The following is a 27,481-nucleotide window of genomic DNA, read 5'->3' on the forward strand; positions in this document are numbered from 1 at the left end:
TTTGGAAATGAGATCATGTTTACCTCTCCTGCACAACTTTCCTACTTCTCCACAGAACTTGCAATATCTTGCTTTGTTGTTCATCTTCTAATTAAGCAAATGCATAATAAAGTAATTTTAAATTCTATCTGCTTGAAAATTTTAAATATTTGTGAACTTAAATTTGACCTTGAATGAATTTTGTATGTGTTTTATGATTCAATATGTAATATCCTCACTTTGCTCTTCCCTATACAGAGCAAAAGTGAATTTGCATTTTACTTCATAATCAATAGTGATTTATGTGAGTACACATAATAATTCATTTTAACACTATCAAAGTGCATATATATTTAAAATCATTAATTCTATTAAAATACTTGGTTTGTATTTGTTTACTTTATTAATTGGGTAATTATAATATTTCCCACTTATTATTCATATGAATTTTCTGGATATTTCTAATACCTTTTCCATGAAACACTTGAAGATTTTATATTCCTCTAAAATGGGTCATGACAATCATATTTTCATCATCAACAATATTTTTTGGTATAAAATTATCCTGTTTAACGAAAAAAATAGTGAAAGTGGATGCGATAGAATTTTATTCCTGTTCTAAGATTTGCATCTTTAGAATGCATCTTATTTATTATTTATATATAAAAGATAAAAAAAAAGTCAATTTCAAGATCAGGGAGGAAAAACCTAAATAACTGTTCATAAGCAAAGTTAGAACTTCAAGAGAGATCTCCACCCTCTCAGAACCCAGGATTGATTTCAAAATCTTACTCCTTATTTAATATCATTAGAAACCTGTTCCTACTATTTCATTTCTTTACATTAGTAGTACAGGGTAGATGTTCAGAGACGGGTTTGCTGAGGGTGAGGATGAACGATGCCTACCCTACCTAGCCTTACCCAGTGCACTTACTCAGGCATCAGAGATCAAGTTCTGAAGGCACGGATCTAATTTTATTTAGGGTTGCACAGGACATATGTAGGCACATTATCCAATCAGGTTAACACACTTGTTAAAGCATAACAGAGTCAGCCTATAGGTGAACTATACGTTGAGGGTCCAGATAGTGCAAACAAACCAAGCATGCCTAAGCAATTCTGCCCAGCAACAGGTCTGAGACAAAGGACTGGGGTAATGGCAAGCTCCAGCACACAGTATGAGGCAAGGCAGCGCTGGCGAGCTCACATCACAGCTTTCTGTGACACATGTCAGAACGAGGCCTCCCCTCAGCTCAAACTCAGCCTCAACAGCTGCAAAGACCTTCATTCCATGGTGAGTCTTTACCATTACCTCAGTTTCTCTGTTCAGACTTTGGCTTACTTAGATCATGGTGTCAGTGACTGCTGTCAGATAAGCCTGAGGAATGTTCCCTACAGTACAGTTGTCCCAATTTAGGTCCTTAAAGTGATGGTCCATAACATTTGTAGTATCTTCCTCCTGGAGCTTTCTCCCAACAATATGCCTAATGTTTCCTGGAGGATATCTTTCTACTCTTTTTCAGAGAAAACAGCAACAACCACTTCCGAAGCATCCAGATCAGAAACAAAACAACCAATATTTAGTTTGGTTTTACAATCTTGCTCCAACAATCGATACTAGCATTTCTCCATGTTTCTGCCACATACAGGACCAAGCAAAAATCAAGGGGAAGTATTCATTTTTTTTTTTTTCTCCCTGTGTGGGCCTATTTCAATTGTTCATTTTTACTTCCATTCACACCCTCCTATATTTTTGGAATGCCCCTCTTCATTCATCAATGCCTGGTCTAAACCCCTTTCATCAGCACCTTCTCACAAGGGCAAATTGCCTTGCCTCCGACTACCCTGATTCAGTAAGTGCAGCATCATCATCCTAGACTGAGAAGTTCGAGGAGATCAGGAGACATGCTCAACAGAGGCAGTGCAGTACTATCGAGACCCCAGACATGCTAATAGGAAGATGGAAAGCATGAAAATAGACCCCAAGGCCAATAAACTTGCAGAAGATCATTGCAACTCTTTGCTTAAACAAAGATCCTAATTACTTTATAAATGAAAACTAAAAATAGGAATAATACAATGTGCAAGAACACATTTAATCCTCACATGAATATGCAAAGATTGATGCAAATTAACCCATGCCATACATGCCAAGTATAGATAGGATTTTCATCTGGGAAGTGTGCCTCCCCAGTAAGAACTCATGAGGGATGCACCTTGAAATTAGACTTAGAAAATAGAAATGTAGATCTTTGTTTCTTCTTTAGCTGGACGATAAACTTGCAGAACAAAGGTAAAGAAAAGAAACAAGGTCACAATAAGGTAAACACAAAATATGATTCTAGGACTGAGTTTTAACTAACTTTGGTTTCCAGGAATTATGGCAGTCTTTTTATCAATAACGTGTCTGCCGGCTACATAGCTAAGAGTTTGTTTTCTGAAAACAATATGACTTAAGCTCTAAGTAAATTTGTTTAAAGTACTAAAAACAACCAGAATTGTGTTTTGATGCCTTTTCAACTGTCTGATTTCCTTGTAGCCAGTCATCCTATTTACTTCTTTGGACTTACAATTCAAAATAATAATGATAATTTTTTAAAAATATTTTTTAGTTGTCAATGGACCTTTATTTTATTTATTCATATGTGGTTCTGAGGATCGAACCCAGGACCTCACATATGCCAGGCAAGTGCTCTACAACTGAGCCACAACTCCAGTCCCTAATAATAATAATAAAAATAATAATATTAAAACAGTTTCTTGTAGGTTTATGTGAATTACATAAGTTATTAACTTGATAAAAATTACCTGTTAAAAAGACTACCTTAATGGTCATTTTATCAAGGGCATCTATGGCATAATATTAGAATGTTTCTCTTGTGATTTCAGAATTTAAAATTATACAGTTAACAAAATTCTTATTTGAGTGATAAAAATCATAATTCCTGAGGACAGGCTTCTCATTTTTATTAAGTCATTATGAAACAATGCCCAATTTCTGCACCTACTTCTGATTCCAACTGAAGAAGCCTCACTGTCACAGGAGATAAATTGAGGTGTCTTTTAAACAGGCCCTTGTGATTTTCAGATTCTCTGAAATCTAGTTCCTATTTTGAACATAGAAAATTACTCTGGCAGATAGTTGCTTCACTCCTGTTTCTGGAAATATAGGTCAAGTGTTTAATCATCAAACAACTACTGATATTTAACAGACTTATATTTTTCATGATAATAGAAATCCCTAGGGTTATTTTGTAATTCAGCAAGTTATACTGTTCCCAGCTCAAGTAATTGTGAAATATTAAATTCAGGTTTTTGAATTTTTGTTGAGGAGGGAAACTTTTAATCTGAATATACATTTTATCTTTGTATTTTTGGATTTATGTCAGATTCTTAACATGGATATGTTACTATTACTTGCACAACTAAGACAGTTTGGGATTTTGCTCAGCAGAATCTCAATTTCTTTTCCCTTTTTATTGAAGCTTTTATTTACAGCAAAATCAATTTGTACTGGATAAACTCTCATTAATATTATTTGCAATTTTCTGCTAATTCTATTCAAGTCATATGACTTTTGTTTAAAGCTTTCTTACCATAAAGAAATCTATTCTTTTATATTAAAAAAGAAATAGGACTTCTCTTTTTAGTGACTTAATGAATTCTTCAAATTATGATATAGAAGTTTACTTGAAGATTTCTATGGTAAGTCTGTTTTTTTTTCTAAATTGCAAGAGTTTATTTTGAAATGATTTTACAGTATTTAATGGGAAAATGGTAATTTTTAAAATATTCTGTTGTGTTACAAATATTCCCTTTAATGTGTAATCATACATTCATATGGATACTCTCTGATTTCACTCTCTCATTCCCTTCCTTATCCCCTGCCCTCAGTCTCACAGTGTCTTTCTATCTGCCATGTAAACTTACAAATTAAGAACTTCACACTCAGCACAAACTCGCTTCTGTCTGATCTTTGGATAACTGCTTCACTCACTAACTTCTCCTCATTGTTCAAAGGTCACGAAAGCATTGAAGTCTTCCCTGAACATTGTAATACATAATTAGCTCACAATATCTCTGTCTACCTTTTCATGTCATTTTTCATTCACAGCTTTTATCTCCTGCTCTGACACAATGTTTGTCTCTCACAACTAGAAAACATTTCTGCTGAACCATAATAATAGTAAGATGGACTTTATTTGGCACGTTGCTGTATTCTCATACCTAGGAAACACAGTAGATAAAAGGGAGACATTTCCATTTACACACTCTCTAGGCTATAGTCCAGTAATAACATCACATACACACACACACACACACACACACACACACACACACACAGATGCCTGCTGGGCTATGGAAACTCCTAGGCTCACTACACTTCCTAATAATGGAGAAAACAAGATGTTTAAAGGACTTGCCATGAGTTGCCCATAAAGAATTGTGAGGGGTGGGGATGTAGCTCAGTTGGCAGAGTGTTTGCCTCACAAGCACAAGGCCCTGTGTTCAATCCCCAGCACTGCAGGGGGTGTGCGGGGGGAGAACAGTGAGTAGGCAGATTTGGAGTTGGGAGCTTTCTTTGCTTCCTGAAGAACTTTGAAGCTGTAGGGGTTCATGAGAATTTCGAGTGACGTTAACTCTTAGTGAAATAGAAACTACAGGACAATATGTATTCAGTGCAGAAAGAATAAGTAAGGTTCCAGTGGGCAAAGTGGATACCTACAGAAGGAGGCATGGGCTGAACCACTTTAAGGGCAACTCACGAAGTTCAGGGCGTCTGAATTAGATGACAAATGGAAAGTTTATGTTGGAATAGAGAGGTCTTCTAGTAAACCATGTTTGCCATAAAGAAATATTACAATGTTAAATGAGGCTTTGAGATCATTTAATGCTCTCCTAGGAGAAAGGCCAGGGGCTATAAGAAACTATGCCTGCCATAATTGTTAGGAGGAAAAAAAAAGTCATGGAGTACTTCAATACTAAACTAATTTGATTAACTATTATATATATATGCAATATATTGGACCTCAATAATCATTTGATTCTGAAATGGTTGCTAAAAAGGTAGAGGATTGGAAACTTGTGTGGAGATTCCTCAAAAACACTGGAGTAGAACCTCCATATGATCCAGCTATCCCACTCTTCAATATTAATCCTAAAGAATTAAAGTCAGTTTAGTATAGCAAATGAAAGCAAATATTAAAGAGAAAAGCAAGGTCTGCTTATACAAGCACACAAAGACACTGTCTTTTGGAAAGCAAAAATCAAATACTTTAAATAATATTTTTAGATTAATCCAAACCATTAAATTAAGTACTTTAAGTAAAAGTATATAAAAGAATGGTTAGAATTAGCTGTCACTGTCATGAATAAGAACAAATTATATTTGACAATGAAAATTTCAACCGCAAAGTGATCTTGGGAGATTAGTATAATTAAAAGAAAGTGAACAATATGTTAACTTCAGTAATTGTTTGTTCAAATGAATCACATTTATATTGATATGACATATCATGGATACACTGCAATTACAACATTCATTTCTTGATAGAGTTGGAAGACTTCAACAAGGAAATACTTAACCCGTTAAGGAAGTTCTTAGTTTAAAATCATGCAAATAATAAATCTCTAAATAAAGAAACTTTAAAATTGCTTTTAAAAACTATTACTTAGGAAGCTGAGGCAGGAGGATTGGATCAAAGTCACATAAAAATCACCTAATCAATTTTTCACTGTATTTCACTGAGTACTCTGTTACCACAAAACCCCCAAACCTTAACATGTATTAATCATCATAGGAAGATCTGCTCACCAGGCACTTCCAGATAATGCCAGGCATTATTTCAGCTGGAAGACAATGCCAGAGATTGAACAATGCTTGCAGTGTAACATAAATTTTGGTCTCTTATTGAAATCTTTAATTTGTCCCTTAAATAAGTTTCTAAAAAATTATTAGATTTCATTGGAAAAGCTATTTTTCTATTTCACTAACCTTTTTAGATTTCCCATTGATAATACACTAACACATCCTGCCGGGTTTACCAATATTTTTAATTAAATATTTTATTTTTGATTTTTTTATGCTTATTTTTTCTCTCCAACTGTCTTTTCTCTGCAAAAGATTATTTTTTTCTCTTTAGTTATGTACTTTTTCCTGAGGTTCTTTTTCTGGGCAAAGAGCCCAGATTGGTGTAATTTTTGTTTGTTCTTCACATAGTGTCCCAGATTCCATTTTGAGAGGTACATTGTATATTAATCATATGATTACAGTGTTACTTCCATTATTTATTTTCTGTAGAATCCATCATGCTAAGGTATATTATTTGTAGTACCTAACTGCAAATGAGAATACAGTCTGATCAGTTCTCAGGCATTGCATATATAAGTCCTTTTTCTTTTTTCTTGAGAGAATTAGTCATGCCAAATTTGTTTCTTAAAGTAGGAAATAGGATTGATGAGTTTTTCATAAGTATTGGACATTAAAATTCTTTATTACCAGACTATATGGTGTTCCATTCACCGGTAATAACACTTGGCATCCATTTCTCTTCTAATAATCATATTTGCACAAGAGAAACCCCTGCATTCATCAGTTTGGAATACCGAGAATTCCAGTGAACTAGAATCAGACAACCAGGGATGCAGAACCCCTCTGAGGGGTTGCAGGGTGTAGAGAAGTGGAATGGTTCCAGAAGGCCTATGAAATACTGGAAACACTTTAAAACACTGTCTTAGAATCCAGTTATTCCTATTCCTTTGAAATTCAGCCAGAATGTGATTTGATATCTCCAATTGGGGGATGAGAGAAGATGAGATTCCTAATACCTCTGCCTACGACATCTTGTTTCTAAGTAAAATAAACTCCAGTTTTCCATCGCTAACTTATGGCCATCTTGTCACATGCATACATTTGAACTGTGTACTTATGCACATTTTCCTCCCTCTCCTCCTCTTCATTTATCATTTTAATTATTGCTATTATTTGTGGAGACATTATGCTTTAACTGTATTCTACCAGTCATTCTAGTTGATTTAAATCAATAAGATGATCTTGATAATTCCAAATTTTCCGGAATAAGTTGTCTCATTTTCTATGACATACTGTAAAAGTGGAATGTAATACAGCAAACATTCCAAAAAATCAGTTCATTTCTCTCAACAAATACAAGAGAGAAATAATTAGTACTAGCAGTCTAAAATTTTGGAGAATTATCTTGGTGATACAAAGTTGATAAATGTGAACTCCGAGAAGGGAAGAGGAAGTAGAAAACACTTAGGTGTTGAAATCTGTCACTCATGTGAAGTAATCATCCAATGCTCTTTGCAAGAAGAGGTCAGTAACACAGAGTCCAACAAATACTTTGAATTGTAATGAGATTGTTTCTTGGCAAGAGTAAGTTCTATTCCCACTACTCTCATCTGTTTGAATGTTTTATGTACAAAATAACTTTGCTCACAAAATTTGAAATCAAAATCATACAGTGTTATGAATTTTATAATTGAGGAAACTAAAGGAACACCAAATTCAAACTTTAGGAGGTTTAGTTCCCCCTAGTGGTAACCGAATGACCAAAATTCTGCAATATTTATGTAGGGATGAAACAAGTAGATTCAACGCAACTTAGAAATCACTTAGAAATCTCATCATTTTACACATTTTGAAACAAGTCTATGAACTTATATAGTCTACAAATATTAAAAAGCTGTATAGCAGCAGATGGATTTGTTCTGATTTCCAGACTAATAGTTATTGATAACATAAAATTATTTTGGTTTATTGGTTATTCCATATTAAGATAATATTAATATTTCAATATCATAATTGTAATGCATCTATGCCTATATTGTTAAAATTAAAATGCAGTAATATTTTAAGTCATATTAATAGCTTTTTAAAAATGAATACTATAATGTAAAAGTAAAAGTAATGTTAGTTTAATAAAATAAACACTTTAATTATTCTAAGAATGTTTTTACCAAACGTAAACACAAAAACTTGGGTGCCCTCAAGACTAAACAGCAAAATACATCAATTCTGAACTTTTTTTATTAGAGTATTTGTCTTCATTCCTTACTTTTTTTATATAGTAAAGCTTTATCGGTGACCTTTGCTTTCAGACAGAATGGGAAAGGAAGATATTTGAGGATTGAATTTGATAATTTTTCTTACTGTCACAAATGATCTATATGTTTCATTACTTTACAAACTTAAATCCTTAGGCGAAGGACTCTGGAAAAGAGTGTAAACCAAATCCATTTACTTGAAATAATCGTAAGTATCATGCATGCATACCTATGATACACTGGGAAAGAAACAAAATCAGCGTCCAATTAAGTTTAAATTACCGTAATTGTGTTTTGTCAAAGTTCTATTGAAGTTACTTTTAGTTAAGTTTAGAATGTGCAACTACATTATTTTGGAATTTGTCAGTATTCTTAACAACTTTAAACAGCTCTGCTCCTTTGGGCTGTTTTTACACTGAATCTTTCTTTCTCCCTTTGTGGCCATCACCTTGTTAAATGGATTTAGTTTGCTTCTGATCTATTTATATAAAGTAGATTGAGACAAAGGCATGCCACATATATATCTTACAAAAATATGAACTCAAGGGTTTTAGAAAAAAATAGCAAAATAAAATTTTTAATCTGAAATGTTCTATACTTTTTTGTAATATTTTTTTAAAGTGTTCTTTACCTTCATATGCTACATGAATTAAGGCATCCACCTAAGGAAAACAAAACACAGAAGTTGGGAAATGTGAGATGAGAATATTTGTAATTCTAATTTTGGCTTGCAAATTTAGTTTTGGAAGACCATATTTTGCAGATATATAATTGTTTTACATTTACCAGATTCTTTAGTAGAAAAAGGATACAAATTTCACAGATATCACAAACAGAGATCAGATTAACCAGCTTGACTTAAAATTCATAAGATTAATCAATATCTCCCACTTCCCATCTAAGAAACTTGTAAGATTTTTTTACAAATCATTCCTATTTGTCCTTGGTATAAATGCAACTTAATACTTTCATTTGGTCTGATTTCCCTAACTTCATGTATGTATATATACATACACTAATGCATATATTCACATGGTATGTTAAAATATACCTATTTTCATAAATATTAATGTACATTTGCTAGACATTAGTAAAATATACACTTAAATGTAAAATTTTAAAGTTCATGCTCATTCACAAATTTGAGTTTAATTTCTTTGTGTTATGCAGTACTTTCTTGCTATTTCAACCTTTCCATGGATTTTTGGTGAAAATATCACAACAATATTTGTTGTTTGAAATTTTTTTATTGTTCTTTGCATTTAAGAATTTATGTAGGTAGACATTACATATTATCAGATAAAGCCTATTAACCCTGTAAATAATATCCTATTTTCTTCTGTTTTGATTTCTAATGAAAACTTAGCATTAATTGTACGTAATGATTTTATTGTTGTTGGATTTTTTGTTTGTTTGTTAAACTGTTATTTTTGTTTTGTTTTGGCATAGTTTTTAAGATGGATTTATTTCCTTTGTTGAGTTCAAGCATGATATCCTTCTACCTTCTCAGTATGCATTAGTATTATATCTTTGGATGTTTTACTTTTTTTTCCCTATACCAAAAAATCTTTGTGGCAGATGGATTAAAAATAAATATATTTCTCACTTCTCCATCAGATCTTACCATCCCTCAATAATTTCGTGGGCTTCCCTACAAAATGTGAAGTCAATTTATCTACTTCTTGAATCAGATCCAGTATGGAGTTTCTTATTCTATGAAATATGGTGGAAGTCACCTAAGTGAATTAGGCCTCAGGAGTCCTTGAGAATTTCAAGGATCTCCTCTTCTCCTGCTTCCAACATGACAGGAAGCCTTTCATCCAATGAGGGTATGGAACACATGTAGCACAAATGAGTACTCATTGAGGACAAACCTACACCCCCCACAGGCTGACCACAGAGTGAGGTCACAGTCTATTCCACCTTTCAGTTCTCTCTCTTAATAAATGTTTCACATCACCCATGATTTTAGTGTATGAAGCACTCTGGAAACTGCTCTGCCTCTGTTCCCGATCCTGAGTCCTCATGAATGGGACAATTGTTCTAATAAGAGACACAAGAGCTTGCATCCTCTCTTTTCTCCCCACCTTGGGAACATATGTCCATCAGTCAGGAAGGGTGCCCTAACCAGAAACAGTTCTGCTACTGCCTTGTCCTTGGGCTTGCCAGCCTCCAGAACCCTAAGAACTAAATGTTGTTTAAGTCATCCCATCTATGTTAATTGGCAATACATCTGTACTACAAGTTCAAACAATTATTACCCATGTAATTAAAGTCATCAAAGAATAGGAGAGGGAGAAGAGAAAGTGATATTTGGATAAAAGAAGCAAAAATGTCCCAAAATACATGAAAATTATTAAACAAGAGATGAAGAATTTTTACATATTACAGGCACAAGAAACAAGAACAAATCAAGAATTTGAGAAAGATTTCTGTTTGCATGGCATCACAGGAGACAGAATATACGATAAGTCTACCAGACCTACATGGTGACATTGCAGAAAACAAAATATGGTGATGATGAATTTAAAAAAAAAAAAAAAAAAACCAGATAAGCCAGGCATGATAGTTAAAGAGGAAGAAAAGTAAGGATAACAATAACTTTCTTGTCAGAAAAATTTCCAATTCAGAAAAAAAAGCAATGCCTTTAAAATTTCAAAATAAAAAGTCAACTGAGAATTCTGTACCCAGAAATATTGTCTTTTAAAAGCTAAATCAAGATTTTCTTCATATCTGGAGTTATACTGATAAGCAGAAATACAACTTGAAAAATATCAATATTGAATGAAAAGTGACATTGCCAAATTATAAAATTAATAATAAACATTACGAACAAATTTACATCAATGAATTGAACAACTTAGATTGAATGGGCAAATTCAATGAAAGATGCAAACTAGCTGAGCTCATGGAAAGAGAAACTGAGAAATCTAGTAGACTAGCATCTATTGTACAAATTGAAATTGTTTAGTATTACAAAATATCTAACTCCAAATGTTTTCACCAGTTAAATTTATTCATACATTTAAACAAGAAATCTAACAAATTCTATACAAATTTTTATTAAACTGAAGACAATATTTCTTATTTCACTCTTGAGTAAGGCATTTCCTTGAAACCAAAATCAGACACGAACATCACAGCATAGATACCACAGTGCCAATCAAAATGTTAATAAACTAAATCCTACAAATTGTATTTTTTAAAGAAAGATAGTTCATCACAATCCAAAGAATTAATTCCAGGAGTTGAAAGTTTTGCCAATAACTAATATACTTAATGTTGTGAAAAACAACATTTTCTCTGATATCAGGACAATTTAAGGAAATCCACATCCATCAATTCATTCAATATTGTGCAGGAGACCCATGCTCATGAAATGAAAGAAGAAAAACATTGAAGATAAACACATCAGACAGCATGATGTATCAGGTTCTTTCTTCACAGGTTAAATGATCACATATGAGAAAATCCATTTGAAACTATGAAAACATACTCTATGCCCTAAAACAATTTAATAAGATTGCAAAATCCAAAATTAAATACAAAGAAATCCAATCTATTTCTGTGCTATCGAGAAAGAATCAGAAAGTTATGTAAAAGTGTTATCATAAAAAATAAAAATATAAATCACTAAAGGATTAGTCAAATAGATGAAATAGTTTTACAACAAAAGTTATTTTAAAATGAAAAGAATACTTAAATAAGCGAAGTGCCTACTGATGGGATGGATGAAGTGATATTTTTAGAATAAGAATTCTCCACCAATTCACATACAGTCTCAACACAGTTCTAAGTGAAATCCAAGTAAAATTTTTCATAGAAACTGACAAACTAAAATGACAATTAATATGGAATTTGAAAACCTGAATTAGTTAAATCAATTTGAAAAAAGGTCAAATTAAGAAAACAAACATTATTTTAATAATGTTTTAAATGATTTAAAATGTTATAAAACCACAGTAAAAAGACAATGCAGCATTGAGGTAAATACATACATGTGTCAATTGAAAAGTACAGGGAGTCTAGAAATATGTCCAGTTATTTATGGACAAGTGATTTTTGATAAACCTTCTAAGATGATTACTGCTAGAAAGATAGTCTTTTTAATAAATGAAACCAGGGAAAAATGATCTCCTTTTTGCAACTAATTAAAATATACCAAAACTAATTAAAATAGACCTAAATGAACAAACTATAGCATTAATCCTCCTGTAAGATAAAATATTCATGATCTTGAATAATACAAAGATCCAAGTTTTCACATCAAAAGATTACAATATCTATCATCTGTCTAAGAAAAGCAGTAACAGAAAGGAAAATGACGATCTTGGATAAAATACTTGCAAAACATGTTTTCTCACAAATAGCTTTTACTTCCAATACATATGAAAATCACATAACCCATAATCATATAGTCCCATAAACACTGGGATTTTTTTTTAATGGGACTGTAGATGAAGCCCAGAGCCTCATACAGGCAAGTCAAGCACTTCATTCCTGAGCCCCTCCACTGGAGAAAATTTTGAACAAAGATTTCACCAAAATATGTATACATAGGCAAAGAGCGCATGAGAAGAGGCTCGGCAACATTAATCATTAGAGAAAAATGAAATAAAAATGAGATATTTCTTCACAATTATTAAAATTGGTCAAACCAAAATGATGTACCTTATCAAATATGGATGAGACATAGATGACCTTAAACTTCCACACATCAGAGGTGGAAATGTAAAATTTGACAATCATTTGGCATAACATTTAATCACATCTTGACCATAAGATTCATTCCATTCTACAACATTCATGCAAAAGAAAGAAAAAAAGTTCTTACAGAGGCCCTATGTAAATAGTCATAAAAGCTTCATATTCTACTGGCAAAATCTGGACAAAATACTCAAATATCTCTTAGTATATGAATGACAATAAAACTCTAACATTAATAATGTAATGAAATTTTTCTTAAATATTAAAACGACTTGTTGACAGAAGCTCTAGAATGAATTTCTAAAAATAAATTTAATAAAAGAATCTATATAATCATTACTTACTATATAATTTATTTGTTAAAAATGTTCTAGGCAATGAAATTATTGTATTATAGCAGACAACAGATAAGAAGTTGGGAAGAGTTATGAAGGAGGGATTTATGAAAGAGAAGGGGAAAGGTTTCCAACAGTGGAAACATCTACTACCTTTATTGAGCTAATGACTTCAGAGTGCACATTTATTTCAAATCACATCAACTTTTACACTTCACATGTGTAGTTTTGTATGTCAATTATACCTCCATGGCGATAAAACATAGGTGAGCACATGAAGATGCTTAGTAATACTTCAAACTGTATCTTCAACTATCACCTCACATCATTTTTGTTTGTTTCATTGTTTAATGGAAAGTCTCTTAAATATGAATTTTAAAATATGTATATTCATCCACATTGATGCAAACACTTTTCTGGGTAAAGGTTTGTTAAAGAAAAAACATCATACAGAAAACGTAGACTTTTCAAGTCAGAATTTACAATGTGAAATAGCCAGAATTAAAGTGGCAAAATAAAATACGTAGTGAATAAACAAATATCATTTAGTATTTTAAATATGTATTTTAGGACCAAAAAAGGAAGTCAAGAATGATATAATTGTCAATACACAGTAAAAACATAATGGTAGTGTGAATCTAGTCTGTATTTCATTTGTATTTCTTTTAGGAAAATGGTTTAGGTTTTTATTTTATCATGAAAATTGATTAATGAATTAACTAATTAATTTTTTTAAGAATTAGACCTAGACATTTAAGTCAACAGTAGGGCATTTGTTTAGCAAATGCAGGAGCCTTAGTTTAATTCTGCATTACCCTGCCCAACACACACAAACTATCTGACAACAGGAAAACTTTCCCAGTATGATTTTTAATTAAAAGTCTACATAATCATTAAATAAGGAAATATAAATATGGAAACTCAATGAAAACACTCTTCATGGAAGTATTTATTTTTGATATTACTTTGAAGAATGCATCACACGTAGGTATTAAAATACTGATTGTTTTATTAGATTATTCACTGTAAAATGTGATGACTTCTTCCTTTCAATTCTATAGTTAAATAAAATGCTTGAATATTTCCTATGTCACAATATTGGAATGCATTTTAAAAACTCAGATGCAATTTAAAATATATTAGTTCTCTAGCAAAATTTTTACAATTATCCCTAATTATACTCTTTTATACTTGGATTTATTTTAGAATCTATAAAGCTTCATTACATCCACACTATTTTTCATTTCCAAACTCTTTATCCAATGAGAACTAAGGATGGGTAATCTGTTAAAGGCTTAGAAAGCTAATATTTTATTCTCAAGTTCTGTCTTCTACTTTGTGTGGCATGTTTGGGAATGTAAATAGAAAACTCTTAACTACCTTAAGAATAAACAATATGTATTCTGAAAAAGTTTGAAGATACAGAAAAAACACAGCCAAGACAGAAAAAGTGGAGCAAAGACAAATTTATATATTTATCCAGTGAAAATAGAATCATATATTTCTATTTTATCTCTTTATTAAGATAAATAAATGACCAAAGTAAAATAATTTCATAATATTTTGTATATTATTCCATTGGAAATATACGAAAGAAAGTTGTCACTTTTTCACTCTTCCTCTGTATAATAAATGATGGCAAAAATTTTAAAAGTGTTATCTTTATTAATTTATTTGTGTCATTACTGCATAATTAACTTCATGTTACTAAATAAATATTAAAACTTTCATAATACATGAGAATCTCCAGGCATAATTTTTTTTTTAATCCTAATAGCTACTAAGCACCAGAAGTGGGATTTGAACTCAGGTCTCATGCTTCAAAGTTCATGTTCATGCACATATTCTTGACATCATATCAATCCTGAAAGTAAGTGAGAAATATGATGAAGTGCCTGACCATGATGTGTGTGTGCAGTATGTGTGTGTGTGTGTTATTGACTATCAACAATTTAGGAATGAAATGACAAAAACTCACTGATGGCAAAAGTGAAGTACTACCACCACAAAAATAAGTATTTCCATCTTCCCAGAGACACGTGTACATATTTAGGTCACATAAATCCCATTTAGTTAGAAGCACTGTTAGGCTCTGCATATTTAACATATTTATTAACTTTTTATGGTTTCTGAAAACTGAAGCAGAAAGAAGTTGTGACAATGAAAGGTGAATTAGTCACATACTCATGGGTTAAATGAAGACAACCTTGAAAGCCATAATTTTCTTCAGTGATGTTTTGGTTGGGTGAGTTTTAAATTGGAAAGGATTTAAAATGAAAAATGAAGTGTACCAAGTTTATATAATATCATGAATTTTATTGAGAATAAACTTCTCTAAAAGTGGAATAGTTATAAAGAATCACTAATCTGTTGCTTTTGCAAATAATATTATAAAATTACCACTATGAGTTTAAACTTTGATTTTTAAACAATTCTCAACAAAATAGTCCCACTGAACATGAATAGATAGCAAACCATAAAGATCTCGTACAACTTTATTTTTGACCCTTTCTTCCTTCTTAAAACTTAAACCATCTACTCTGCCATTGGTAATGAATTCATGGAAATCGACAAATGAAAAACAAACCAAAAAGCCCTGTGTTACTTAAAATAAGTTTAGTTCATATGCTATAGTTAACTGTAAGACTATAATGCCTCAAATTAATATCTGTGTTTATTTATTGCTCAATGGAAGTACTAGTCGATGAACTAGGTCAGTGCGGTAGTCCTCTACCATGAAGTAATTCAGAGACTTGACTTATAAAAACTTTGCTATACTGAATGTGTGCATTTCCTGTATTCATGTGCCTACGTTCCACCCAGACAGTCAGATAGTCATAGGAAATGTCCATAAGCTGACCTGGAAGGAGTTGTTTGGTTTTCATTAACATTCCAATATTTTCTTACATTAAAACACATTATCATTCTTATACCTATTAAAATCATTTATTCCTTTTTATCTATCACACTGTTTAAATTGAAACATCTATTTGTCTCCAAATTATGTTTACATTTTTGTTCCAACAAGAATCATAGTAAATTTCAAATTATTATTATGATCTCTTCAATTTTCAAGAAAATCCAATTTAAGGCTTAAAAACATCTAAATGAAGCAGAACTCTTAAATGAAATAAATGTACAATTACAATAAACGCCAAATTATGTTTATCACTGTGACCTCTACCCGTGAAACCCGTGAAGCATTATAATGGAAAGGTGTTCATTCACAGGATTAGCACTTGGGAACCTCCACTTCATTCCCACCACTAATTATCAAATAATGAGACTGAGGCTCCAAAAGGGTACAGTAATTACTCAAGGTCACACAAAAATATAAGAGTCAAAGGAAGAGTTACCAGTGATACCAGGGCCTCTGAACTCTCAACTGAAAATTTCTAACATTTTCAATTAAAATTCTCTAACCCCTTATTGAAATACTGAGCATTATAGATATAGATGTTTTGTTCAAGAAAATAAGTATTCCAAATATTATAATTTCAACATATAATTAAGAAAATCAAATTAATATCACCTACCATAAAGTATTCCCTACACACTAGTTAATAACAACCTCTGCTAAGGGCCTTCTATTTGGAATTATGTTTTGTGTAATCTAACCTAACATAATAGAGGAGTTTTCAGAATCAGACTGCCAAACAAGACCATGATACACGAGCATTAGTCACAGTTATTCTGTCATTCAAAAAATTTGTTTCCGACACGGTGAAGAGTTCTGCCTGGAGACCATCAGACTCAGTTTCCCTGACCCTGCTGCCCGCACTGGACTAGGCTCATCATTGACCCAGTGGAAAAGTAAAACCAAAACACATTTTATTGTCCCTTTCCAAAAAAGTACCAGAAAAATTCCAATTCACGATATATTTAGGAAAACTGGAAGAAATAATTCATGCCTAAGTACATCACAGAATTTTATAATTGGGACTGAGTGGGAAAAAGTAATACGAATTATTTATAATGAATAAATACATGAATGACATGGTTTCTTGATATTGTGTGATTTCCAAAACTTCTCCACTGTTAAGTATATATATGTAAAGTGTATATATATATATATATATATATGTATATATATATATATATATATGTAAAATCAGGCATGATTTTACATAGCATGTTATCAAACACATATTTTCATTTTTATGTCCTTTTCTCTGCTTATAACGTTTTAGAATCATATATAAGTAGGAAAAGAAACTTGTAAAACAATCTTCTAAATCAAAGATAAAGAGAGGGGTTGGGGATATAGCTCAGTCGGTAGAGTGCTTGCCTTGCAAGCACAAGGCCCTGGGTTTGATCCCCACCACCGCAAAAAAAAAAAAAAAAAAAAAAAAAGACTAAAGAGAGAAAAACAAGTGTTTCCTAACTTTTTAATCTATTCATTCTTTAAAAATAGATTTTGTGTCTGAGTCTATATAAAGCGACAATTGACAAAAGAACTCAAAACTTAAACATCTTATGGTTTGACTTAGGATCTCTCCTCCTGTGATTTACTGGTGCCCAGGGGTTGCATTAAATCAGAACTAAATGGCAGTTTGTTAGTGATTATGTCTTCAGTTCTATAAAACAGCTTTTCTTGTCCTTGTAGAGTAGACTTCATAAATAAAACCCACATTCATGCTAGAACTAGTCACAAACTTTATTTTACCTACAAACAGAACAGTCTGGATACATGATTTTTGCAATAGTGTTGAACTAAATGACATTATATTGTAGTATATTCTAGCTTGAAACAAGTTATGTCAAAAGAGGTTCTAAAATATTTTTATATGTCCATAAATATGTTGAATTTGAATCCAAGAACAAATGTTACCAAAAACAATTTATTCTTCTGAGATAGAAATCCCAGCAATGAAGAAGATAAAAAGAACAGGTAATAAACAGATCAGTTGTGATATAAGATAAAGTTCAAAAATTATAGCCAGTAAACCTGAGTATGAGTACCCACTTGATCTAGATTGAGTTGTTCACTAAATTATCTGAAGCAATTAGGATTAGCATTACTTATCTTAGATAATGGAAAACACTCAGAGACACATCTAACCTATGTCACATGCTCAGCCAAGGGACTGATTTTACAGCTACTCAGAAAGGTTCACAGAGTCAAATAATGTCCCATTTAAACATCCAACACTACACATTAAGAATATATATATAAATATACTGTTATGGTTTCAAATGAGATATCTCCCAAAAAACTTATATATGAGACAATGCAAGGAAGTTTAGAGGTGAAATGATTGGTTTATAAGACCTGAACCTATTCAGTGCATTAATTCCCTGCAAAGAGATTAACTGTAGGCATAGAGGGCAACACTGGAGGAGGTGAACCACAGGGGATGGAACTTTGGAGTTTATATTTTGTCCACTGTGAGAAGATCTTGATATTTATCTATCTCTATCCCTCTGTCTCTCTGTCTCTGTCTGTCTGTCTCTCTCTCTGTTTCCCACTGATCGATTTCCTCCACCACACCTTTCCATCATGATGTTCTACCTCTCTCTTGGAGCCCCAAGGAATAGAGTCAGCTGTCTATGGACTAATACCTCTGAAACCATGAGCCCCACAACAAACTTTTCTTCTAAAACTGTTGTCATGTCCTTTGGTTCCAGCAGTAAAAAAAGCTGACGAAAACACTAAAACAGGTAAGTCAGAATAAAAATCTTCACAAGTCTGTGTTATTACATAAATAGTCAGATGTTGGTGTGGGTCCTTGACGATTACTTTCTAAGTAGTCTTGAATTTTAATTGCAATATGGCACATATATTCACAAAGAAGTAATATAGCAATGCTAATGTTATCACTATTTTTGACTTATAAGACCTTAAGAGAAAAAGAAGGAGAAGAAAAATGGACACTGTGTTTTGTGTTATTGTAATGTTCTTGTTTTAATGAGGAGTTGTGGTGTTTGATGATGAGTTAAAGAATCATTCTCAAAATTTGAGGAAGTTGTAGAAGCAATATATAGAATTATATTGAAGAGTATTCATAGATTTTTAAATTGGTTGTTGCCTCAAATAAATGCTTACCAAACAGTCTGGCCTTGAGTTAAATTCTAAAAACAAACAAACACACAAAACAAAACAAAAAACAAAAAAAAAAAAAGAAAGAAAGAAACAAAAACACAGCTAACTCAAGATCTGCATGAAGGACATATTATTTTAAGAAGCTGACTTATGAAAATTCATTTTATGACTGAAAGTATAGTTCAATGGTAGAGCACTTGCTTAGCATGTGCAGGACTCTAGGGTTGATCCCCAGCACTGAAAATAAAAGTTAAAAAAAAAAATACCATCTTAGTTTGCACAACCTTTTTTCAGATGCTCTTTTTATTTGCATTTATCAATTATTAAACACTGTATTTAGGAAACCACTTACAAACATGGCTGTGTTTTCCAAATGATCCATATGTCATTGCAATTTTTTTTGTCTATCCCTTTTTGTTGCTACTTAAAATCCTTTTAAGTCACAGATCCATTGGGAGTTTGATGTAAGTTATTAAAAACTCTAGGCAGAGAAAATGCTAAACAAAATTATGTAATGCTTTGAAGGGATTTGAAAGCGTGAGTTCTAGTGTTGTACATAAAGAAAGGCAGCAAATAAATATGCGAAGGAGGTAATCATCAATCCTTCTTTAGAAAGAAGTCTATAGCTCTGCTTACCTGCACCTGAATCCTTGTGCATATTGGGATGAATCCATCTGCCTGTGTCACCACACTCATGACTGGCTTACAGCACAAGACTGGCTCCAGAAGGAGCTCCAATCAAATGGCATTCAGTGTCCTCATCGATAAAAAGGAGAACAAAATCTGTGTACTTAAATTATTCTAAATATTAAATGAACTCATGTATTCCTATTACAGGGCAAATGGTTTAGTGTGGGCATCCAATAATTTATATGCATAAAAATAAAATATTTGGCATTTGGGAAATTTTCCTGTAATCAAGGAAACATCACATGGTTGGTTAGTCAGCTTCTCCAACACCTGGCAGCTCAGTTCTTGTTCTCAGCTCAGCTCAGCCCTTACTGTCACTTCTTTCTGGCTTTCCAGTTGTCCCTCACTAGAGACATATAACTGTAATTCATTCTTTCACAGACAATGAATCTTAATAATTTCTTGATCAAATAAGCTAGTTTATGTTAATGGTTCAAGAAGCAAGATGGCTTTTGTTCCCACACCCCCCTTCAATTCTCTGCTTCTGATACTTCTAGTTTTATAGGTATATTCTATTGAATTGTCCCTTCAGTATTTTCTTCCCTTAGTTCATTTAGATTAATATTTACTAATCCTTTCTTATGCCAAGTATTGATAATTAACCCTGGGAGGTAGAGGGGGCCTCTCTAGGAGAAACAGAAAAGTGGAACATATATTCAAATGTGGAAAGGATGCTTTCCTCAATATGATGTTATCTATAGTTGTAAAGATTGAGACTAGATAAGAAGGAATTGACAGGCTGTAATAGGTGAAAGGTATACAAATACATAGATTTTTCTTTTTTAGTAAGGATAATTTTTGTAGTTTGAGACAAAGCATATAGGCACTCTGATTTTTTCCATAATAAATATGTTTTAGTAAGTTAATAATAGGAAAGAGAATAAAGAGTGTTAATTAAAATGGATATGGTAGAATATTTAGAAATAGAGAAATGTATGAGAGAAATTATAATTAGATCAAAGATGAAATTGTGCTTGTGAGCATTCATGACATTTTCCTAAATGACATTTAATTCTTTTCTTTGCAATCTTTACAAAAATATGGTTATTTTATAAATACTAAGTAGTTTATATCGATTCATGTGAATTAAAGTTGTGAACAATTGTGGAATTTAAAAAAAGTTTAGCAAGAGGTTATTTTTGTGAGAAACTAAAGATTTTGATGTTATCTGCAGTCCTACATGATATATTTACTACCGACAGGATCAGGTTGCTTCTTCAATGAGACAGGTTTCAAATGGCAGGCACAGTTGAATAAACAAAAGGGATAAACACTTCACATTAAGCAACATGAATAATGCTGTTCGTTAACAAATGTGCAAGAAACTTTAACATACATAATCATATTCCTCTTCATCAACTGACAATGTGGGTTTATCCCTAGAGGGTGAGACAGGCTCATAAACCAAGCCCCATTACACAAGTGGATCTCTTTTTGCACGGACTCCTGTATCCACAAAGGCTGCAACCTGCTCAATGGAAACTCAGCAGCACATGCTTTCTGAGAGGTCCCTCCCGTCTCTGTCCAGACTACAGAGCTTCTTCACAACACAGAATAGATAGAAACATCTCAACACCACAACTAGAAACCAGAGTTTTTCCCAGCCCAAAGAAAACAGAGAAGCAAGTCCTTCTCTTCTTCAGGTCCATACCTCATGTTTATTGTTGGGTAAACTTCGACAAGATTTACTCCTCTGTACTTAAAAATGAAAGTGTGAGCAAACAGGGTATTTAATATAAATATATTTCTGTGATGTTAAACATCTACCGTCTGAAATCCTCTAAAAACAATGTTTCTATTTTATCCACAGGTCTTCTGAAAAGCTATAGTCATACACATATATAATACATAGTAATTTTGAGGACTGAATTTAGAAACACCAATTGCTTCCTAAATGAACAATATTAATGACTGTAGGCTTGCACGGTGGCCCCACCTGTAATCCCAGTGGCTCAGGAGACTGAGGAAAGAGGATCTTTAGTTCAAGGTCAACCTCAACATAAAGTAAGGAGCTAAGCAATGCAGTGAGACCCTGTCTCTAAAAAATTACAAAATAGGGCTGGGGATGTTGCTCAATGGTCAGTGCCCTGGTACCCATCCCTCAAAAAAAAAAAAAAAAAAAAAAAAAAACTAATGACTGTAGAATTCCAAAACTCCTTAATAGTGACACACAGGAAGTTATTGACTTACTCAGTTGAGGGTATTTAGTTAATTATTTTACTTGGTTTCTTTATGCAATATAAGAAATATTTAATTATTGGGCTAACAAGGAAAATATATAAATAACCAAAGTACTATTGTATAAGTACAGTAGAAGAAATGTTTTTTGCATATCAATTATGTGAGATAGATATATTAGTACTTATATTTCAGGAAGAAAAGGGGAAAGAGTAAATACTAAAAAATGTAATCAAGTAAATGGGCATTTTGTGATATTAAAAAAAATATTTTAAAACCACCAAAATTATCCCACATAAATTGAGTATAAATCTATATGAATTGTATATTGACATTCACTTTATAAAAACCTTTTTGCTGCATTCATAGTTTAATTTTCATAATAATTAATTGAGCATTTTATTACAAAAAAGCACAACTTTACTAATCATGCTGACTATACTTTGTTATAGAAAAGAGGCAGTGAATTTGAGCATGTCTATGTAAAAAAGTACATCAGCTTCTAATATTAATTTAAAATGTATGACATTAATTCATAATTTATTATTAAAATATGTTAAAAGGATATTGAAATTTTAGTGATTATTCTTATCTACTTTTCTACTTATATAAGTAGACAGTGGACAGAATTGTACTCTTTCCCATTGTATTGCACAGAACTCTGTATAAATTTGGCTCAATCCATCCAAGGTCAGGTGAACATGAAAACTGAGTAAGCTTTCCCTTATAAAGAAATAAATCATGATGTTCTACAAGCTCTATTATAATTCTTTCTGAGGTTGTGCTATTGAACTTAGCTCAAACATGAAGAACAAAAGACTCAGTGTAAACATAATTCTATTTACAATTATCTACAGCCTTATGGATGGGACTGTGATTTTTAAACATGAATTTGACACAGGCAAATGAGGAGTAATGACAAAAATTATTACGTCTCTAATGATGGGCTTTTCAAGAAATTTAGAATTTCCTATAGAAGTCAGCTAATGACAATTCACATTTGCTGGTTCTATGATAATTGAAAATTATGCCTATGAGATAAAATTCAAGAATTTATTAGAGAAAATGATGCATTGAATGATTTTTAAAGAGTAATTTTAAAACACAGGAGGAAATTCACAGAGCCAAATATCTAAATAGCTCAGAATATGACAACATTTTTGACATTTCTATAACATGTATAATATAAAAAAAATGTTACAAATTTTACCTTACAATTCCCTTTATGAATATTTGGTGATATATAGTCTTATATATTGCTGTGCTTGAATCCTGCAGGGTAAAGAAAAAAGAAAAAAATATATGAAAACATATGCATGTGTATGTGTGTGTGGCTACAAATTAAACATTATTGCCAGGCATGGTGGCACACACCCGCAATCCCAATTACTCAAGAGGATGAGACAGGTGGATTGCAAGTTCAGAGTCAACCTCAACAACCTAGAGAGGTCCTAAGCAATTTAGCAAGACCCGGTCTCACAGTGAAAAATAAAAAAGGGACTGGGGAGGTTGTTCAGTGGTTAAATTCCATTCACAGGTTCAATCCCTTTTACCAAATACATATATATATTATAAATATATATTATATTATATATAACTGGGGTAGGATGGTAAATACTCTTTGTAAATTTTAAAAGGATTTAACATCTAGATTTGTTTTTAAGGGCATGGACTCTTTAATTCATTTTATTGGTTCAGGGCACAGACTTTTGAGACAGAAAGCACATTTGGAATTTCAGCTGTTCCAGTTGGTACTTGTTCAGATTTGAGCACTCCAGTTTTGTTCTCTGAACCTTAGTTCCTTTAACTGATTAAAATGCACAGTGCCTCTTGTAGAACACTGAGCACTAATTTCAGTATTACAAACTGAGGAAAGCACCTATCAGGGCCTCAACGATGCTCAATATTGTAATATAAATTACAATGTTATTATAATGTTATTTTCAAATAACATTAAATCAGTTTTTATTATCATTTCTATTAATACGTTTTGAGTGTTTTCTGATGACAATAATGCACATACTTTAAAATGAACAGAATATTGAAGATCACAGTAGAAATGCATGAAATTTTATAATATAGACGAAAATATTGTATGCACAACAGATACTGTAAATCAGTAAGTACATTATTCTAGAGTTGAGACAATTAGATATTTGACAAATTAAATAAAACATGTTTAATATTTTATACTATATGAAACACAATTTCAGCTGGATTGAAGTATTAACATTGAAAAGCCAAGAAACTAAGAGGTATGATCTCAAGGGCAATGAAGTCCTTTCAAACCTAAAAGTCAAAGACATAAGAATTATTCTTATTCCTTGATCTTCTTAGCAAAAATCAGCCTAACATGTCCTCAGTGTAAAAGATAATTTGATTTATGATCTCCATTTCCTAAAATGTGAAAATGAACATTATAATGGTCAAATGGATTCCTAAAACATATTGGGATAGATCAAGAGCACAAATTATCATCCAACTACATTTGAGTGTCTACAATATGTCAAACAGTTTTTACTGGGAATACAGAAGTGAACCAAAGAGCTAATGGCATGTACCTGAAGATACTAAGTTTTGGGAGGTGGAAAGAGGAGAGGAGACCATAGTATACATCCAAATGGCAAATATTAATTTTATGTTGCATCATCCTAAATGCTATGAAGAAAATTAAAGACTAGATGGGATTAAGAAATATGGATGTTCATCCAGTTGGAAATGTGAATCAATGTGTTCAAGGTGGAACAAAGGGAGCTGAGAAATATTTGAAGCACTGAGTCAGGAAATGTCAATCAATGAACCTGAAATCTAAGAACTAAGCTCTGTAAGGTCTGAGTCAAGAGAAATTATAGTCATGGAAATAGAAAAATTAGGGACAATGGTGTGATGTTCTGGAAATACTGTGAAGAGAAAGAAATCTATAGCACCTTGATGATCTCTTTATCTATGTATGTATCTACCTGTCATCAATTATCTTTCATGAAAAACAAAATGTCTCATAAAATATTATCACACATACTACTAAAAAATTTAGAGTTCCTACTCAAGCTATATCCACTTTTCCCAATAATGTCTCCCTTAAAATAAGATGTACATGATAGAAATGCAAGTTTAATTTCAGGAACTCCTGATAGTAAGTGTTTGGGTGCTCTGTCATCAGGAACGAGGATCAATCATTACTAATGTGACACACTCACACTCACTAATCAATCATTAGTAATGTGATTCACTGTCACTCATGTAGAAAAGATTTGGGGTCAGCAGCAAGAGTTTCCAAGAAGTAATGCTACAAATTGAGTTATTTGAATATGCTACTAAATGGAACCTCACATGTAAGCACACAGGGGCTATTTATGTGTAACATATGTTTCCTGCTAATGTAAATGTAAGTCCATTCTAAATGAGGTAAATAGCCTATCAATGATCCATCTCTGCTCCATTGCTGGAACAGTATAAGCTGCTTCCTAACCAGAAGCACAAGCTAATGCATAGCTCTGATTGTGACACAGGCTGCCACTTTAACTATTTAAAATCTGGAAAGAGAAAATTAATTGATAATTGTTCTGAACATAGTGAAAACAACTGTTTGCCTGAAACTGTCATCAGATGTGAATAACACCATTTACTGTGTTATTTAACTTTATTCAAAAGCAATGGAACAACCCAGTTAAACACTTTCTAGAAAGGATTTGTAATACTTTATCCATATTAAGAAACATATTTCTCTTCTACTTTAAATCACACTGTCTTATCACTACTTCAGCAACTTCCAGGTGCTTAATGTTTTAAAATGCAGCAATTATTTTAGAGAAAATTTTCACAGTTTTCATTTGCACTTCTGAGTTCTTGGACTAATAAAAATGTACATTCATAACTAAAAGAGGATTATGTTAGAAAATATATACATAGTTGCTTAAAAATGTATTCTCAGTTATTATATAGGTCATTGTTTCAAAGCTCATTGTTTCATTCATGTTATAATGAATCCCACTTCATTTGAATTTATTCTCCAATTTAGTCTTATTACATATTCATGCAAACTAAAGTTTTTGCAAGTTGTTCAGAAATAATAACAACAATAAAAATATGTGGCACCATAATAAAACTGTTAGGATTCTTTGCTACAACTTTTAGTTTTGTTTTGAAAAATCAGGCCAATTCAGAGTTCTTACCTGTATTTTAAGCCTTCAGAATTTCTCAGTCATAGCACCAATCAATAAGAGGAGTGAATTATACACACACACACACACACACACACACACACACACACACATATATATATATACATGCATATGTATACATATACATATATATGTGTATGCATACACACACACACACACACACACACAGATTTCTGTTGATGTAAGTCCTTCTTCCAAGGTCAAGTCCTCTTTTCAGGAAAACTCAAATTCAAAAATCATCTCCTCATCAACTATTCATTTAATGCATTAACCATCTTTGCTAAATCATTGGTTTCACTCAGCATCCAATAATTTAAATGGAAAGGCAAATCCACTATGTGAAATGCTAGAAGAATTTGTAAAGTTAAAACTGCATATAAACTTAGATATTTTAATTTTAATACTCCATTTAGATTCTACATTAATGCTTATAATATTATATTGGGTCAGCACAAATCTACTCAGTAGTTCATGAACAAATTAACTAGGGCATTCATTGTTATAATGACTTTTAGTTATTTTCAAATACAATGCCCATTCTCTATGACATGAATATTTGAGATTATCATTATCATTACAATAATATATGTCCAATGTCATAATTATTAGGGAGAAAAAAGGGCAAAATATACTATATTACCAAAAGCATATTCAAAAGGTGAATGAATGTTGGCTTGTGTCCAGAGCCTTAGTGGAAATAAGCATTAGTGATGAAGCAAAACACCATGTGCTTTCTCCTTGAGGTTGCCATGAGACCAGCCCTAGCAGTAAGGTGGATTTTAGATGATAAAACTGAGCAGATAACAAAGGTAAACTATGCCTTAACTCCTGATCCATGGAAACTTTGAGATAACTTGTTACCAAGAGAAAATAAATATACATTTTGATACTTTGAAACAGGGTACAGTTGCATAAAAACACCTTGGGTGGAGGGGGCAGATGAGTGACTTTGGAATCTGAAAGGTGGAAAAGCCTGAAAAGATTTGAAGACACTTGAAAGAGAAGCCCTAAATACCTTAGGACAGACTGTTTAAAAACTGTTTAGAATATATTGACAGGGAAGGATCTGAAACAAGTAAGGAATGTTACTAAAAAGTAGAGGAAAAGATAGACATAGACTTATGAGAAAATATTAACAAAATTTAAGATTGTGTGGAAATATAACGTTATACGCCAAACATATAAAAAGTTTGCCTGCTTTCTTTGCAGTTTAAAATAAAATGTGAGATGAGAGATAAATTGAAGACATAATGAGAAAACAAAAAATTGAATGATTTTTAAAATCATGGGCCTTACAAGAT

At 32.1% G+C, this 27,481-nt stretch overlaps 1 protein-coding gene across 1 annotated transcript in view; it reads right to left on the reverse strand.

Moving 5' to 3' along the window:
* Cdh18 (cadherin 18) overlaps nt 1-27,481 on the reverse strand; it is a 959,213-nt gene that overhangs the window by 674,971 nt on the left and 256,761 nt on the right. The window contains exon 2 of the mRNA XM_047555975.1: nt 23,210-23,271. The gene's annotated coding sequence lies outside the window, so the exon portion shown is untranslated. The remainder of the gene's footprint in view (nt 1-23,209; nt 23,272-27,481) is intronic.

The sequence above is a fragment of the Sciurus carolinensis genome, chromosome 6 (assembly GCF_902686445.1).
Source record: "Sciurus carolinensis chromosome 6, mSciCar1.2, whole genome shotgun sequence".
Taxonomy (NCBI): Eukaryota; Metazoa; Chordata; class Mammalia; order Rodentia; family Sciuridae; genus Sciurus; species Sciurus carolinensis.